Source organism: Rhinolophus sinicus, linkage group LG03 (assembly GCF_036562045.2).
Source record: "Rhinolophus sinicus isolate RSC01 linkage group LG03, ASM3656204v1, whole genome shotgun sequence".
Classification (NCBI taxonomy): domain Eukaryota; kingdom Metazoa; phylum Chordata; class Mammalia; order Chiroptera; family Rhinolophidae; genus Rhinolophus; species Rhinolophus sinicus.
In genome coordinates, this window is record NC_133753.1 from 152,190,656 (window position 1) to 152,203,096 (window position 12,441).

Genomic DNA, 12,441 nt, shown 5'->3' on the forward strand with positions numbered 1-12,441 from the left:
CTTCCCAAGCTGCCCAAACCCGCACCCCTCCCGCCTGCAGTCAGGACCTTTCTCCTGCTCGCAGTGGCCTCAGTGAAACTGCGGAACTCAAGCCAAGGAGCACCCCGTTTCCCTCACCCCAAACATCAGATAACTGAGGTGGTGGTGATTTATTTGCTCCTAAATCTAGGTTTTGAGATAACGGCAGTTCAGCTTTAATTAATGAAGCCTCCCATCAGAACTCCCCAGGGCAGAGGTTTGGACTGGTGGGAGGTTGGAAATTATGCAGAAGATATTCCGTGAAAGAGTATATTGGGGGGGGGGGGCGGGGGCGGGGAAAGGACTTCCTAAAACTTCAAAAGGACACCGTGGACCAAGTTAATAGGCAGATGATGCAAAGAGGGAATATATTTGTAATGAGGGATTAATATTGTTAGTATAATTTTCAAAAAACATGACTATTACAAAATAGAATGAAATGTGTCAAAGATTTTATTCAACTCATTAATTAGATAATTGTTTATAATGGTAAGTCTGGTTTAAAGGCAATTTAATAAAGCAATGTTAGAATAAGATGGCAAAACAGCTTTAAAATTGGGTAGTGTCCTGCAGTGACTCAGCCCTATGTATCTGAGCCTGAAATAATTCTCTCTGGCTCTTGACTCCAGTCTCTCGGCTTTTGGTTCTGATTCATCTTTCCTTCATGAAAAGTAGAAGGTATTTACAGCTGAGTAGATTTCTCTGCCTGCTTTTTACTTGTAGAGCTTTGGGGGTGCAAAGACCTTTTTTTCATTTGGTGCTATCTCTATCCTTTTCAGTTCAAACTGACGGTGTTTCTGCTGATACAATCCAGTAAATTGACTACAAAACAAAAACTGTTGATTCTCTGTGCATCTCACTAAGGTTCATGCCATTAGACAAAACCTACACCCACGGATGTCTTCAAGGTATGCCCTTCTCTACCTTAGGCTTCTGCTGAGGGGTAATAACATCCTTAGAAACTCCTTTGGTTGATTGAAAGGATCTGTCAGGCACACCTTTAAAATAGTTAGGTGACCTTGTCTCATTGACAGACACTCTGAGGCACCACATTAGCTCTTTCTGAGGTCTCGAGGGCTTTTATAGTCACACCTTGGTTTCATGTTTAGGCACGTTTTCCTGAAAGTGCCTGGACTTGATCTCTATTCTTTGTTCTATGGAACATTCCTGGGTTTTTGCCTAGCTGTGTTCCCAGTTTGGAAACTGTAAGACTCGTCAATAAATCTTAATTATTTATTTCTACCAAGGCCTCCAGACTCCTTTTGAATTCGTTCAACAGCTGTAACTTTTTTTTTTCTCCCATATGGATAGCCAGTCATCAAAATGCCATACATTGAATAAGCCATTCTTTCTTCACTGGTTTAAAACACATCCTATACTTTATTCTAAATTTTCTTACAGAAATTAAAAACATTTTTCAATTATGGTTGACATTGAATATTACGTTGGTTTCAGGTGGACAGCATAGTGATTAGACATTTTTATATCTATGAAGTGATCCACCTGATAAGTCTTGCACCCACCTGACACCTTATATAGTTATTACAATTATTGACAATATTCCCTAAGCTATATTTTACATCCTGTGACTATTTTGTAACTGCCAATTTGTATTTCTTAATCCCTTCCCCTTTTTTACACAGCCGCCCAATGCTTCCTTCCCTTCCCCCTACCCCCCCCCCCGCAATCTGGCAACCATCAATTTGTTCTCTGTATCTATGAGTTTGTTTGTTTTATTTATTTTGTTTTTTAGATTCCACATATAAATGAAATCATATGGTATTTGTCTTTCTCTGTCGGACTAATTTAACTTAGCATAATGCCCTCTAGGTCCATCCATGTTGTCACAAATGGTAAGATTTCATTCTTTTTAATGGCTGAGTAATATTCCATTGTATATATGTACCACTTCTTTATCCATTCGTCTTTTAATTTTTTAAGTGTATTATTTTTTAACTTTTTATTTATTTAACTGTGTTTTTCCAGGACCCTTCAACTCAAAGTCAAGTTGTTGTCGAGGGCGCAGCTCACAGTGGCCTATGTGGGGATCGAACTGGCAACCTTGTAGTTAAGAGAACGGTGCTCTAACCAACTGAGTTAACCAGCCTCCCCTATCTATTCGTCTTTTGATTGGAGCATTTAATCCATTTACATTTAAAGTAATTATTGATAGGCATGTAGTTATTGCCATTTTATTAGTTGTTTTCTGATTGTTTTTGTAGTTCTTCTCCGTTCCTTTTTTATTTTCTTGTTCTTTTCCTTTGTATGTTGATGACTTTCTATAGTGTTGTGTTTGGATTTCTTTCTCTATAGTTCTTGTATATCTCTTGTAGATTTTTGGTTTATGGTTGCCATGTGCTTCATACATGAAGCTATGCTTATAGCAGTCTGTTTTAAGATGTGGTTCAAACACATTCTAGAATCACTACCATTTTTAGTCACCCCCTTCACACTTATTTTTTTGTCATTATTTTAACTTCTTTTGTGTTAGTTTGTGTTTGTGTATCATTAATTTACTGTTGTAGATACACACGATCTTCCTACTTTTGTCTTTTAACCTTTATACTAGCTTTAGTGTTGGTTGATCCATTGCTTTTATTATGTTTGTCTTTGTCAGTGAGAATTTTTTTCTTTGCAATATTTTCTTACACACACACAGACCAGGGGTGCCAAGAAAATGTATACAAGTGGACACTTTGTCAATGTTGCTCAAGCAGTAGTTCGTCATAATCAGAAGTGTCTGGATGCTGATGGTAACCACTTTGAGCACCTCTTGTAATTACAGAAGCCAGACATGACTTGTATTCATCTTTTGTTATCGGTATATATTGAGTATTACAATTTGAATAGTTTTTTCCTTTCTTAAAATGTATATACATTTTTTTGGCTCCCTCTGTATACAAGGTCTGACCATTAAGTTCACGAACTTGTTGCAACGATGTTGCTAAGCTTTTTTGCTATCAGAGGGATTATTCATTATGAATTTGTACCAACTGGACAAACAGTTAACTGAGTTTACTTTTGGGAAATGCTGAAATGCTGCATGAAAAAGTTAGACGACCTGAACTTTTCACCAACAATTCATGGCTCTTGCATCACGACAATGCACCAGCTCACACAGCACTGTCAGTGAAGGAGTTTTTAGCCAGTAAACAAATAACTGTATTGGAACACCCTCCCTACTCACCTGATCTGGCCCTCAATGACTTCTTTCTTTACCTGAAGACAAAGGAAATATTGAAAGGAAAACATTTTGATGACATTCAGGACATCAAGGGTAATATAATGACAACTCTGATGGCCATGCCAGAAAAAGAGTTCCAAAATTGCTTTGAAGGGTGGACTAGGCACTGGCATCAGTGCACAGCTTCCCAAGGGGAGTACTTCGAAGATGACCATAGTGATATTCAGCAATGAGGTATGTAGCACTCTTTCTAGGTTGAGTTCACGAACTTAATTGTGTGTGTGTGTGTGTGTGTTTCTTATTAAAGAAGTCCGTTTAACATTTCTTGTAATACTGGTTTGGTGGTGATAAACTTCAGCTTTTTATGATCTGGGAATCTAAATTTTCATAAAGATGTGTAATTCTGTTTGGGGCTCTTTATTCTGTTTTGTTGGTCTACATACCTTTTCCTGGGCCAATTGCTATGCTGTCAATGTTATACTGTTTAAACCATTATAATTTTGAATTATACTTTGATATCTCGAAGGGCATACACATATTGTTCTTGTTTCTAAAATTTCTTTCCATTTTAAATAATGTTTCCTTCGACGTAAACTTTGATTGCCAACGTCCAAAAAAATGGTTGGGTATTATTAGAATGGCACTGACTTTTTAGATTGATTTGGAGAGAACTGACGTCTTTGTGATATTGAGTCTCCCCCCTTAGAAATAGTTTCTCTTAATTTATAAAGTTGTTTTTCGCTTGTCACCAAAGTCTCATAGTCTACACGAGGCTTTCTCATTTCTTGTTAGGCATGTTCCTAGGCCTTTCATTCTTTTGTTGCTGGAGTTAATAGAACTTCTCCCCTTGTTTGCGCCTCCCCCTCCCGAAATTATTAAAGAATGAAGAAGAACTTTAGGTATTGGTCTGGAAAGATCTTTCCAATGGCTGCTTATACCACCAGCCTTACCCCTCCACTTCAACCAGTGTGGAAACACAGTGGCCAAAGTCTTATTTCTGAACCGTAAACTAGGTCATGCCACTTTCTTACTTGAAACGTTTCAGTGGCTTGTTTCCCATTGTCCTTAGAATAAAATTCATATTCCTTGGCAGGATCCGCATGGTGTCGCTGAATCTGGCATCTGCTTGTCCCTCTAACTACATCACTTCACTCTTGATTGCCCGGCTCCAGGCACCCGGACTTTCCGTTGCTTGAACCCCCTGAGCTTTCTCCTCCCTCACAGTCTGACCTAAGTTATTAGCAAAATGGGGGAACAAAAGAGAACTAGTCCAGCCTATTGTGGCCCTATGCTGAGCACATTTTCATCTATCAACTGACAAAGATGTTCTCCTTGACCAAACTTTAGTCAGGATCCTTGGCGCTCTCTTGACTAACACAGCCCAGTTTTAGCAAGCATCCTGGTAAGTCAGTTTCGGGAGAATCCCACCCACTCTCCTTTGATAGCTGATCATCCTGGCCTCCTCCAGCAAGACTTCTATTAGGTCAGTGTAGCTAGAGGCGCCCCTACTCTTGATGTTTCCTCTTAGTAGTTTTCCATCCATTGACCCCCTACACCCACTCTGCTTATTGGCTGGAAATCCCCAGCTGTCTCAGTTGTATTTGGAGGGAATTGAGCCCAGTCTCTTTTCCCTGTTGTGATCGTCTTGACATTTATTGCAATAGTCCTGGTTAAAGTTTTCCTTACCATCTTAATAAGTGTTAGAATAATTTTTTCTTTAACATGACTTATTTAGGCAATATTTGTGGGTCAGTTAGCCATGGGGAGACAGGGGAAAGAGGCGTTTAGGAAATTTATCATATTTCTAGCTCAGGCTTGTGGATAGATAATTTATCAGTAATTCAAGGCTTAGTTGTACTAGGGACCAGAATCCACTCCAGCTAGTTTTAGCAGAAATGAATTAACTACAGGATATCAAGTGGCTCATACAATCTTGTGAGAGCCGAAGAACTTGACTTGGCTGATATTCCTTGAGCACCTGCTCCTTTCATGACCAGGAAGCCATATGCTGGAGGGAGGGACCTCTACTAACAGCTTCTAATTCTAGAATCGTACCAGTTTAGCTCCAGTTCGCACTAACAAAAGGGATACCTCATCCCTTGTCTCTGTCACCACGTCATTCACTTCTGAATTCAAGTCTCAAGTAACCACATTGAATAAACTGAAAAACATGCAATCCCAGCAGCAAGGCAGTCTGTGAAATGCAGTTTCCAGTCTCTGTTACTACAGGGAGAGGCACAAGAAGGAGCTTGAAATGGATGCATGCTGAGTCAGTGAATTCAGCATCTTTATGGACGGTGATGCAATTAATTGAGATGGGCAGACGTCTAGGGCCTGGGCAGACTGGTGGGCGGAGCAGCCTAACTCCTAAAGAAGCATCCAGAGCCTGTGTGTGTGGGGGGGGGAGCTCCTGCTGTTGGATGTGGCTCTTCCCTCTGACTACCTTTATCTGCTCTCATGACACAACCATAAATAACCCTGAAATATTTGTGATTCTGTCACTGCAATCATAAAAACTGAGATTGAACTCCATTTGGCATAGGAACGCTAAACTGGGCTTCCCCGCAATGACAGGAGGGTTTGGAGTTAAATCTGCTTTGGCAACTGGCAAGCATTCTTTCTGGTTTGCTAAGAGGAGCCATAGAAACAACTCTGAACTCCCTTGTCTATTAAACACTGCCACCTGGTGGGAATCCATTCTCTCTCTCTCTCTCTCTCTCTCTCTCTCTCTCTCTCTCCCCCCCCCCCCCCGACTCTCCATCTGCACCTTCTTCTATTGATGAATTTTATTTATATAATTTGGCTACTCATTTAATCTGTTAATGGAGACCAAATACCAAGATGCTGAAAAAATTCCAGATCCATCTGGAAACATTTTGGTGACCAAAGGCTGCTGGGATGCCGCAAAATGCAAAGATCCACAAGAAGTTAACCTTCTTCAGACTTCTAAAACCAAAATCTGTACATGGGGGGCAAAGGTCATGTTGGTGACTGCATGTCTCCTACCCCTCCTAAAAATGTCCCCTCTTTACCCTCCTTCCACCCTCCACAATTGGTCCTGCAATGTGAGATGTTACAATAGGAATCTGAACGGGGAGGGGACTGGGAAGTGTAATGGAAAAGGGACTCAATTTTTTTTTTTTTCTTTCCAAGTCAAGTTGTTGTCCTTTCGATCTTAGTTGTGGAGGGCGCCAGCAAAAAAGGGACTCAGTTTGATGAATGTAAATGAACCAGGGAGTATGAGAGGACATCTCTCTGGTGAGAGGAAAAGGCACTAGCTGCTCAGTTCAGGGTTTACTAGGAGGGCATTACTGCCAGGCCTGCATTGTCAACCCGCCCTGCCCTCCAGCAAGAAGAAGTCTAGAGAGGTGGGGGAGTCTGCCTTCTTGGGGAGAGCAAAGTTCTTGTGGATTAGAGGTGGGCATTGGGTTCCATTCCCTGCAGGAGGCATTCAGTCTGGTCTGTTGCCTCAGAGGTTAGGAGGCCCCAGGAGAAATGTGAGGTTGACTCAGGGGCACTTCTCACTGGACACTGCAGGCAGCGAGCGCTCGTATAAGTGCTCTGGACAGTGTCGGCGTGAAGGCCTGTGTGCTGTGCTGTGGTGTGGGAAGGACCAGAAAACTCCGCCAGATGTCTCCAGACAGTGCAGCATGGGAACCGCTTCCTTTTGGTGAAGATGAGCTGGTTAGATGACGGAGCCGTGAGCTGGCCCATCTGAGCACGGGGGTATGTACCCTAAATGGCCTGCAGGTATATCACAGGCAGGGCTATGAGGGGAGACATGGTGACCCCTTAACAGTTCATCATGGCATGGGCAAGAGCAGGGTGGGGTGGGAGGCATGGCCTGGGAACAAGCACTGAATGAATACACTGGGAAATCACACAGCAACCTCTATGGGAACAAACCACACAGACTTCATCAGCCTCGAGTCCCAGTGTGAGAAGAGCAGTACAAATGACCAACAGCAAAAGAGGGGCCACTTCCTGGTCTTACCAATGTGTCAGACTCCGCATGAGCAGGGAAATACTTTCCTAGTATCCGTCAAGGAATCTTCCCGTTACAAAGGGACAGGCTCTGAGAACCTGGAAGCAGCTCAGATATCACTAGGTCCAGGGGTTCTATATTTCATAATGTATCAGGCTTACCTTGGGAATTTAGGAAACACACCAGTGTTTGAGCTCCAGCCCAGAACTATCAAATAACAATCAGCAGGTGTAAGATGAAGGTGATTTTTTTTTTACAATTTTATTGAGTGTAACTGACATGCAGTAAACTACATACGAGTATATTTAAAGTGTACAGTTTGGTAAGTTTTAGGTATGTAACAGTAGAACAATCAAGATAAGGGACATTTCTATCACCCCCAAATGTTTCTTCCAGCCTTTTTGTGATCCCTTCCTCCTGCCCCTGCCCTCGCTATCCCCATACCACGCCTGCCTCACCTCCCATCCAGACAACTGCTGATCTGCTTTCTGTCACCACAGATTAGTTTGCATTTTCTAGAATTGTATAGAAATGGAATCATATGTTCTCTTCTTTGGTTAGCTCTTTGTTTTGTTTTTTTACTTAGCATAATTATTTTGAGATTCATGCGTGTTGCGCGTTTATCAATAGTTCATTCCTATTTATTGCTGACTAGTGCCATTGTATGGATGTACCACAATTAGTTTCTCCATTTACCATTTGGTAGACACTTGGGTTATTTCCAGAACTCCAGCCACTTCTGGGTAGGATGAAAGAGAAGACACTTATTTCTACTGTCCCTGCAGCATCTCACTGGCCATGCTCTCGTGGCACTGTCATCCCTCCTTGCAGTTGGCATTTTATCGTCAGTGTTTCTGTACTGCCCTAGCCCTTGAGGACAGCGATAGCACGACCTCCACAGCTGTAAATCCCTTTTAGCTCTGCACGGGGTAAGTTCCTGTTGCTTGAGGCTCCATCCCATCACACTCGGCATCCCCAGCTGCCTTCCCATTCTTCTTTTCCTCAGTCCCTTACTCGTTTGCCTCAGTCTCCAGACAAAGTGAGATGACAGCTGCTTTTCATCCTTTTATGAGGCCTTGAACTTCCCCTTTACCCTAATTATGTTCACACCACTCTGCCTGTCCTGAAAATCCTTCCCTTTCTTCTCTACCAGCCTCCTTGGCACCCTCCATCCCCCAACTCTGCTTATCAGCATTCTCCAGTCAGTGTGGTGCTGGTCTAGGAAGAGGCAAACAGATCAATGACATAGAATTGATAGCCCTGATACAGACCCTATGAGATGTAAGAATTTAATATATGCTGGAGGAGGCATCTCAGATTAGGGCAAAAGAGAAGGATAATCAATAAGTGGCATAGGAACAATTGATGAGCTCCCTGTGGGGAAAATCAATTTAGATAATTATCTCAGCCCTCCAAAAATTAATTCCAGATTTATTGATGAGGTAAGTTTTTAGAAACCTAGAGGAAGTCAAAAGTGAACACTCATTAAATCTTTGCAGAGGGAGGCCTCTCTCTCTCTTAGCTTAGATTTGGGTGTTGCTCATAAAAGAAAAAAAATCAGTAGTTTTAAAAAATCTATTAAACTTTTGCATGTCAGAAAAGTATCCCAAATTAAAATGTACTTCTTGAACTTCAAAAACTATTGTGACAAATACAGCTAGTAATGGCATAATATATTTACTATATAAAGTACTCACACAGATCAATAAACATTTTATAGAAGAATTGCCAGAGGACGTGTCCAAATAAGGAAATGCAGTTGGTTAATGAACATATGGACAAATGTTCAACCTCGTTTGCGGCACTCAAATATGTGTACAATTAAAAAAGAATGAGATGTGATCCTTTGTCGGTTGAATTATTCAAAGAGTAAAAACCAATTTGAACACTACAGCTACCTATGCTTGATCACAACTTGCAGGAGACTCCTGGGGGCTAAAGAGAAGCTATCATATTAAAAGCCCCGCTACATACCAGATGCTTTACATACAGTATCGCAAACCCTTATGACAACCTTGCAACATACATAGGATTGGTTTTATTTTACAGATGAGAAAAGTGAGGCTCAGAGAGGCGTGGCTAGAAAGTTTGAGAGCCAGGATTTGAACTCCTGTTAGCCTAACCTCCTAGTCTGTTCTCAACTCACCAGGGCAGGCTGCCTCTCTGAAATTCTCTTACCTGGCAAAGAGGAAGGCAGCGTCTGCCATAGGGCCTGAATTTGGAAGAACTGCTTGCCCCGTCTACTCCCCTCCGCAACCCCCAATCCAGAAGAAAGAGAAACAAGAAGTTAGAAGTAAACAGAACAAGGACTGAGAAGAAAAAAGCAGAATTCAAAATCAAGCGACAAAGTATGCAGAGAAAAACAAAACAAAACAAAACTAGCTGCGAAGAGACACACTGCTGCAGCCCCCTCCTCCCCTCCCCTCTCCCTTCCCACCAGGTAACTAACTGTTCCCTGTCTCCATCAAGTAACCCTGCCTGGGCTGGGTCTAGCTTGCAAACAGGTCACATCAAGACATTTTACAAGTAGGTATCAAAGAGCCAGACTCCATCCCTTTGTGGAGGGCAGGTTGTCTGTCCTGAGAGCCTCTGTCCCTACCCAGTCCTCCCCTGTGGATAGTGATGTCATATAACCTGTGATCATTTACTTGACTATTACCCAGTGTAAGCAGTGTGATGTGTGTAGGAGCAGTCAGCATTTGAGGACCCCTCGTGAGGAACCCACACTTCCGGGAAGATTCGTGAGCCTCTGAAGTACACCCATCAAGAAGATACATTCCAAAACTATGGATTTGAATATTGTTTTTGAAATAGATCTAACAACAGAGGGTTGGTTAATGAGCATAAGGAATGACCGGCATGATTACCCACTGGTGAAATGCAGAGTTGAAATCTGTGGCTGACTAGAAAGACCTTACAAGCCCTAATGCTGTCATCCAAGCAAGTGTGAGCCTCCGACAAGCCCAGCCCGAAGACTTCCGAGCAGCACTTGACCCTCGGACGTTCTCTTGACCTGTGTTCTTCCTCATCCCCGGGGCCTCTGTTTCCTGACCCAACTAGAAAGCTGGCTAATCCTGCCGCAAACATTGTTCCTCCTTGGAGTGACCCTCTCAAGCAAAGAGCTAGTTAGAATGCCTAAAGAGAGAGGGGACCTTGCCCCAGCTCACAAGAATGTATGATCGTTTTATATCTGCTTGTTAATAAACACTGGCCCATTTAGCAGAATTTGGTCCCAGATTCCCTTTCGTTGTAATAAACAACCTGGTAACAAGCGTATCAGGGAGAGGATGTACAGACCCAACTGTCTCTCCTGCCAAAGGCTACCATCATTTACAAGAATAACGAAAACAACAACAAATTAATTACACAACACTTGCTGTGGACACATTGGCTTAGGTCAATTTGCAAGGTGGCCCTTTTAGCCTGAGAACACATCTCCTGATGCCCTGAGAGATTTTTCCTACATATGTGTGTGAAGCAAAGACAGAGATGCTAATTTCTGAGAAGCGAAATTAAAAATTCCACTCCCCCCTCAAATCCCTACTTTGATTGACAGGTGGAGAGAATTGACCACAGTGAGTTACCTTCTAATTAACTTCAATGACTCTGGCTGCCAGAGCCAGCTACCCTAACGCCCACCCCCCTCACCCCCCACCAGCTCTGCAGGCTCTGATCTCTGATTGCGTGTGTGTGTGTGTGTGTGTGTGTGTGTGTGTGTGTGTGTGTGTTGTGGGGCCGTCTTGTTGGGGAAGGGGTGGGGGAAGTGACACCTGCTCCTGCTGAACCTGATCTTGTTGTCTTTATGAGGAAAAGACTTCCAACTGGTCCAAGTGGGAATTTTGCTTCTTGTAGACAATGAGAACCAGGCCTCCAGTCACAGCCAACCTGGGCCATTTTCAATGTCACTACCAACTTGACCTACTATTATGGAAATTGCTCCAATTACATGCATAACATTTGCATGTGAAATGAGTACTAAGTGCTTGCCTAAGAGGCAATTTTTGCAAATGAAGCTGGGGTTACTGAAATTGGGTATTTTGTCCTTTATTGGTATTATTTGTGACCCCAATGAGATGACAGTTCTCCTCAAGCAGTGCCTTGTGGCCTGTCATAAATTAACTTGTCCCTCAAATGCTTCCTATGGCTTGCAGACGAGCCTCTTGAAATAAACGGGCTTCAATCACCAGTTTCAACAATTCTCCCGTCTCCAAGTAATAAAACATCTGGAAAATTGGGCTAAATGGATAAAACAGTTCTCTGTAATAAGTATCTGGCATCCTTACAACTCTGTATAATGCATTTTTTTTTTATGACCAGATGTGGTACTTCTATGTTAAGAAGAACAGAGGCATGTTTTGTCATGCTTTTTATTGCATTTAAAATGTGAAGTATATTTTCATAGCTCCCTGGAGAATGCTATCCCATTGATTGGGAGTTGTTGATGTGTTGGTTTACAAACTTGAAAAGCAAGCGAACCTCTCAGAAGATTGCAGATATAATTTAAACAGTCATTAAACTGGACACTCACAGAGAACTGGCTTACAAAAAAGAATTCAATCTATAAATTTTTCCTTCTTTCCCAGTGGGTTTGTTCCACAGAGTCTTTGATCTTGCAGTTGTTTATGTTCTTATATGTCTTCTGTAAAATTTATGGCTTTATGAAGAAATGATTTCATCAAATTTGCTATTCACTTCTTCCCAATTTCTCATTAAGAAAGCTTAGATGGTGACTCACCTGGGTAGTGTCTATTTGATAGTCCTTTCTAGGGTTCCAACAAGATGTTTTTAACATGTGTATGGGGGGAAGGGGAATGGCGATATCTAGAACATGGTCCACTGAGCTATTCATACTATTCCACAAATCTCCCCGAACACAACTCTACCAAACACACATGTGCACGTGCACACACACACACACACACACACTTAAGAAAGTTTGGAAAGCACAGAAAAGTACAAAAAGAAAACTGAAAAACCATCTAACTATGGTATATCCTGTTATTACCACTTATACATACTTTTCATTTTATAAAATCACAATCATGCTCTATACACTGCTTTGTCACTTCAAATACCACAAACATTTTCCTTTTATTAAATATTTCTTTAAAATGTGTCTTGATGGATAGACCATTGTTACTGAGCTAGATTACTTTGGGACATTAAAAATATCAGAAACGTTCACTACTATAAATAGTCTATGACCAATATCTTTGTGTAAAAATCTTTTTATAAGTCTCTGATTCTTCCCTAG

The 12,441-nt window shown here is 41.8% G+C and overlaps 1 protein-coding gene and 1 long non-coding RNA gene across 3 annotated transcripts in view; both read left to right on the plus strand.

Moving 5' to 3' along the window:
• GFM2 (GTP dependent ribosome recycling factor mitochondrial 2) overlaps positions 1 to 2,160 on the plus strand; it is a 70,748-nt gene extending 68,588 nt beyond the window's left edge. Inside the window, exons 22-23 of one of the 2 annotated variants that reach the window (XR_012495084.1) lie at positions 798 to 926; positions 2,005 to 2,160. The gene's annotated coding sequence lies outside the window, so the exon portion shown is untranslated. The remainder of the gene's footprint in view (positions 1 to 797; positions 927 to 2,004) is intronic. The other variant, XR_012495085.1, reaches the window with a different exon arrangement.
• Positions 2,161 to 3,482: 1,322 nt separating this feature from the next.
• Positions 3,483 to 11,921, plus strand: LOC141570694 (uncharacterized). Its single transcript, XR_012495087.1, has 2 exons — positions 3,483 to 6,928; positions 9,337 to 11,921. It is a non-coding gene; the product is annotated as an uncharacterized LOC141570694 (long non-coding RNA).
• Positions 11,922 to 12,441: the final 520 nt, after the last annotated feature.